Below are 7,412 nucleotides of genomic sequence, written 5' to 3'. Positions count from 1 at the left end.
TCGATCATATCAGCATAATATGGTTAATAATATGAGTTAGATTGATAATAATAAGAGTAATGAGTATAGTAATTGTCGTACTATCGATCATATAAGCATAAAATGGCTAATAATATGAGTTAGATTGATAATAATAAGAGTAAAAAGTAGAGTAATTGACGTTCTATCGATCATATAAGGATAATATGGGTAATAATATGAGTTAGATTGATAATAATAAGACTAATAAGTATAGTAATTGTCGTTCTGTCGATCATTTAAGCATAATATGGCTAACAATATGAGTTAGATTGATAATAATAAGAGTAATAAGTATAGTAATTGTCGTTCTATCGATCATATCAGCATAATATGGCTAATAATATGAGTTAGATTGATAATAGTGAGTGTAATAAGTTTAGTAATAGTCGTTCTATCGATCATGTAAGCATAATATGGCTAATAATATGAGTTAGATCGATAATAATAAAAGTAATAAGTATAGTAATTGTCGTTCTATCGGTCATATAACCATAATATGGCTAATAAAATGAGTTAGATTGATAATAGTGAGTTTAATGAGTATAGTAATTGTCGTTCTATCGATCATATAACCATAATATGGCTAATAATATGAGTTAGATTGATAACAGTGAGTGTAATAAGTATAGTAATTGTCGTTCTATCGATCATATAAGCATAATATGGCTAATAATATGAGTTAGATTGATAATAATAAGAGTACTGAGTATAGTAATTGTCGTACTATCGATCATATACGCATAATATGGCTAATAATATGAGTTAGATTGATAATAATAAGAGTAATATGTTTAGTAATTGTCGTTCTATCGATCATATCTGCATAATATGGTTAATAATATGAGTGAGATTGATAATAGTGAGTGTAATAAGTATAGTAATTGTCGTTATATCGATCATATAAGCATAATATGGCTAATAATATGAGTTAGATTGATAATAATAAGAGTAATACGTATAGTAATTGTCGTTCTATCGATCATATCTGCATAATATGGTTAATAATATGAGTGAGATTGATAATAGTGAGTGTAATAAGTATAGTAATTGTCGTTATATCGATCATATAAGCATAATATGGCTAATCATATGAGTTAGATTGATAATGATAAGAGTAGTAAGTATAGTAATTGTCGTTCTATCGATCATATCTCCATAATATGGTTTGTAATATGAGTTAGATTGAAAATAGTGAGTGTAATAAGTTTAGTAATTGTCGTTCTATCGATCATATAAGCATAATATGGCTAATAATATGAGTTAGATTGATAATAATAAGAGTAGTAAGTATAGTAATTGTCGTTCTGTCGATCATATAAGCATAATATGGCTAATAATGTGAGTTAGATTCATAATAATAAGAGTAATAAGTATAGTAATTGTCGTTCTATCGATCATATAAACATAATATGGCTAATAATATGAGTTAGGTTGATAATAATAAGAGTAATAAGTATAGTAATTGTCGCTCTATCGGCCATATAACCATAATATGGCTAATAATATGAGTTAGATTGATAACAGTGAGTGTAAGAAGTATAGTAATTGTCGTTCTATCGATCATATAAGCATAATATGGCTAATAATATGAGTTAGATTGATAATAATAAGAGTAATAAGTATAGTAATTGTCGTTCTATCGATCATATAAGCATAATATGGCTAATAATTTGAGTTAGATTGATAATATAAGAGTAATAAGTATAGTAATTGTCGTTCTATCGATCACATCTGCTTAATATGGTTAATAATATGAGTTGGATTGATAACAGTGAGTGTAATAAGTATAGTAATTGTCGTTCTATCGATCAAATCTGCATTATATGGTCAATAATATGAGTTAGATTGATAATAGTGAGTGTAATAAGTTTAGTAATAGTCGTTCTATCGATCATGTAAGCATAATATGGCTAATAATATGAGTTAGATTGATAATAATAAGAGTAATAAGTATAGTAATTGTCGTTCTATCGGTCATATAACCATAATGTGGCTAATAATATGAGTTAGATTGATAATAGTGAGTGTAATGAGTATAGTAATTGTCGTTCTATCGATCATATAAACATAATATGGCTAATAATATGAGTTAGATTGATAACAGTGAGTGTAATAAGTATAGTAATTGTCGTTCTATCGATCATATAAGCATAATATGGTTAATAATATGAGTTAGATTGATAATAATAGGAGTAGTAAGTATAGTAATTGTCGTTCTATCGATCATATAAGCATAATATGGCTAATAATATGAGTCAGATTGATAATAATAAGAGTAGTAAGTATAGTAATTGTCGTTCTATCGATCATATAAGTATAATATGGCTAATAATATGAGTTAGATTGATAATAATAAGAGTAATGAGTATAGTAATTGTCGTCCTATCGATCATATAAGCATAATATGGCTAATAATATGAGTTAGATTGATAATAATAAGAGTAATAAGTATAGTAATTGTCGTTCTATCGATCAAATCTGCATAATATGGTCAATAATATGAGTTAGATTGATAATAGTGAGTGTAATAAGTTTAGTAATAGTCGTTCTATCGATCATGTAAGCATAATATGGCTAATAATATGAGTCAGATTGATAATAATAAGAGTAGTAAGTATAGTAATTGTTGTTCTATCGATCATATAAGTATAATATGGCTAATAATATGAGTTAGATTGATAATAATAAGAGTAATGAGTATAGTAATTGTCGTCCTATCGATCATATAAGCATAATATGGCTAATAATATGAGTTAGATTAATAATACTAAGAGTAATCAGTATAGTAATTGTCGTTCTATCGGTCATATAACCATAATATGGCTTAATAATATGAGTTAGATTGATAATAGTGAGTGTAATAAGTATAGTAATTGTCGTTCTATCGATCATATAAGCTCAATATGGCTAATAATATGAGTTAGATTGATAGTAATAAGAGTAATATGTATAGTAATTGTCGTTCTATCGATCATATAAGCATAATATGACTAATAATATGAGTTAGATTGATAACAGTGGGTGTAATAAGTATAGTAATTGTCGTTCTATCGAACCTTATGCATAATATGGCTAATAATATGAGTTAGATTGATAATGATAAGAGTAGTAAGTATAGTAATTGTCGTTCTATCGATCATATCTCCATAATATGGTTAGTAATATGAGTTAGATTGATAATAGTGAGTGTTATAAGTTTAGTAAATGTCGTTCTATCGATCATGTCAGCATAATATGGCTAATAATATGAGTTAGATTGATAATAATAAGAGTAATAAGTATAGTAATTGTCGTTCTATCGGTCATATAACCATAATATGGCTAATAATATGAGTTAGATTGATAATAGTGAGTGTAATGAGTATAGTAATTGTCGTTCTGTCGATCATATAAACATAATATGGCTAATAATATGAGTTAAATTGATAACAGTGAGTGTAATAAGTATAGTAATTGTCGTCCTATCGATCATATAAGCATAATATGGCTAATAATATGAGCTGGATTAATAATACTAAGAGTAATCAGTATAGTAATTGTGGTTCTATCGGTCATATAACCATAATATGGCTTAATAATATGAGTTAGATTGATAATAGTGAGTGTAATAAGTTTAGTAATTGTCGTTCTATCGATCATATAAGCATAATATGGCTAATAATATGAGTTAGATTGATAATAATAAGAGTAGTAAGTATAGTAATTGTCGTTCTGTCGATCATATAAGCATAATATGGCTAATAATGTGAGTTAGATTCATAATAATAAGAGTAATAAGTATAGTAATTGTCGTTCTATCGATCATATAAACATAATATGGCTAATAATATGAGTTAGGTTGATAATAATAAGAGTAATAAGTATAGTAATTGTCGCTCTATCGGTCATATAACCATAATATGGCTAATAATATGAGTTAGATTGATAACAGTGAGTGTAATAAGTATAGTAATTGTCGTTCTATCGATCATATAAGCATAATATGGCTAATAATATGAGTTAGATTGATAATAATAAGAGTAATAAGTATAGTAATTGTCGTTCTATCGATCATATAAGCATAATATGGCTAATAATTTGAGTTAGATTCATAATATAAGAGTAATAAGTATAGTAATTGTCGTTCTATCGATCACATCTGCTTAATATGGTTAATAATATGAGTTGGATTGATAACAGTGAGTGTAATAAGTGTAGTAATTGTCGTGCTATCGATCATATAACCATAATATGGCTAATAATATGAGTTAGATTGATAACTGTGAGTGTAATAAGTATAGTAAATGTCGTTCTATCGATCATGTAAGCATAATGTGGCTAATAATATGAGTTAAATTGGTAATAATAAGAGTAACAAGTATAGTAATTGTCGTTCTATCGATCAAATCTGCATAATATGGTCAATAATATGAGTTAGATTGATAATAGTGAGTGTAATAAGTTTAGTAATAGTCGTTCTATCGATCATGTAAGCATAATATGGCTAATAATATGAGTCAGATTGATAATAATAAGAGTAGTAAGTATAGTAATTGTTGTTCTATCGATCATATAAGTATAATATGGCTAATAATACGAGTTAGATTGATAATAAAAAGAGTAATGAGTATAGTAATTGTCGTCCTATCGATCATATAAGCATAATATGGCTAATAATATGAGTTAGATTAATAATACTAAGAGTAATCAGTATAGTAATTGTCGTTCTATCGGTCATATAACCATAATATGGCTTAATAATATGAGTTAGATTGATAATAGTGAGTGTAATAAGTATAGTAATTGTCGTTCTATCGATCATATTAGCTCAATATGGCTAATAATATGAGTTAGATTGATAATAATAAGAGTAATAAGTATAGTAATTGTCGTTCTATCGATCATGTAAGCATAATATGGCTAATAATATGAGTTAGATTGATAATAATAAGAGTAATAAGTATAGTAATTGTCGTTCTATCGATCATATAAACATAATATGGCTAATAATATGAGTTAGATTGATAACAGTGAGTGTAATAAGTATAGTAATTGTCGTCCTATCGATCATATAAGCATAATATGGCTAATAATATGAGCTGGATTAATAATACTAAGAGTAATCAGTATAGTAATTGTCGTTCTATCGGTCATATAACCATAATATGGCTTAATAATATGAGTTAGATTGATAATAGTGAGTGTAATAAGTATAGTAATTGTCGTTCTATCGATCATATAAGCTCAATATGGCTAATAATATGAGTTAGATTGATAATAATAAGAGTAATAAGTATAGTAATTGTAGTTCTATCGATCATATAAGCATAATATGACTAATAATATGAGTTAGATTGATAACAGTGAGTGTAATGAGTATAGTAATTGTCGTTCTATCGATCATATAACCATAATATGGCTAATAATATGAGTTAGATTGATAACAGTGAGTGTAATAAGTATAGTAATTGTAGTTCTATCGATCATGTAAGCATAATATGGCTAATAGTATGAGTTAGATTGATAACAGTGAGTGTAATAAGTATTGTAGTTGTCGTTCTATCGATCATATAAGCATAATATGGTTAGATTGATAATAATAAGAGTACTGAGTATAGTAATTGTCGTACTATCGATCATATAAGCATAATATGGCTAATAATATGAGTTAGATTGATAATAATAAGAGTACTGAGTATAGTAATTGTCGTACTATCGATCATATAAGCATAATATGGCTAATAATATGAGTTAGATTGATAATAATAAGAGTAGTAAGTATAGTAATTGTCGTCCTATCGATCATATAAGCATAATATGGCTAATAATATGAGTCAGATTGATAATAATAAGAGTAGTAAGTATAGTAATTGTCGTTCTATCGATCATATAAGTATAATATGGCTAATAATATGAGTTAGATTGATAATAATAAGAGTAATAAGTATAGTAATTGTCGTTCTATCGAACCTTATGCATAATATGGCTAACAATATGAGTTAGATTGATAATGATAAGAGTAGTAAGTATAGTAATTGTCGTTCTATCGATCATATCTCCATAATATGGTTAGTAATATGAGTTAGATTGATAATAGTGAGTGTAATAAGTTTAGTAATTGTCGTTCTATCGATCATATAAGCATAATATGACTAATAATATGAGTTAGATTGATAACAGTGGGTGTAATGAGTATAGTAATTGTCGTTCTATCGATCATATAAACATAATATGGCTAATAATATGAGTTAGATTGATAACAGTGAGTGTAATAAGTATAGTAATTGTCGTCCTATCGATCATATAAGCATAATATGGCTAATAATATGAGCTGCATTAATAATACTAAGAGTAATCAGTATAGTAATTGTCGTTCTATCGGTCATATAACCATAATATGGCTTAATAATATGAGTTAGATTGATAATAGTGAGTGTAATAAGTATAGTAATTGTCGTTCTATCGATCATATAAGCTAAATATGGCTAATAATATGAGTTAGATTGATAATAATAAGAGTAATAAGTATAGTAATTGTAGTTCTATCGATCATATAAGCATAATATGACTAATAATATGAGTTAGATTGATAACAGTGAGTGTAATGAGTATAGTAATTGTCGTTCTATCGATCATATAACCATAATATGGCTAATAATATGAGTTAGATTGATAACAGTGAGTGTAATAAGTATAGTAATTGTCGTTCTATCGATCATGTAAGCATAATATGGCTAATAATATGAGTTAGATTGATAACAGTGAGTGTAATAAGTATTGTAGTTGTCGTTCTATCGATCATATAAGCATAATATGGTTAATAATATGAGTTAGATTGATAATAATAAGAGTACTGAGTATAGTAATTGTCGTACTATCGATCATATAAGCATAATATGGCTAATAATATGAGTTAGATTGATAATAATAAGAGTAGTAAGTATAGTAATTGTCGTTCTATCGATCATATAAGCATAATATGGCTAATAATATGAGTCAGATTGATAATAATAAGAGTAGTAAGTATAGTAATTGTCGTTCTATCGATCATATAAGTATAATATGGCTAATAATATGAGTTAGATTGATAATACTAAGAGTAATAGGTATAGTAATTGTCGTTCTATCGAACCTTATGCATAATATGGTTAACAATATGATTTAGATTGATAATGATAAGAGTAGTAAGTATAGTAATTGTCGTTCTATCGATCATATCTCCATAATATGGTTAGTAATATGAGTTAGATTGATAATAATAAGAGTAATAAGTATAGTAATTGTCGTTCTATCGGTCATATAACCATAATATGGCTAATAATGTGAGTTAGATTGATAATTGTGAGTGTAATGAGTATAGTAATTGTCGTTCTATCGATCATATAACCATAATATGGCTAATAATATGAGTT

The sequence above is a fragment of the Megachile rotundata genome, unplaced genomic scaffold (genome assembly GCF_050947335.1).
Source record: "Megachile rotundata isolate GNS110a unplaced genomic scaffold, iyMegRotu1 scaffold0113, whole genome shotgun sequence".
NCBI lineage: Eukaryota > Metazoa > Arthropoda > Insecta > Hymenoptera > Megachilidae > Megachile > Megachile rotundata.
Note: the sequence above shows the minus strand (reverse complement) of the source record.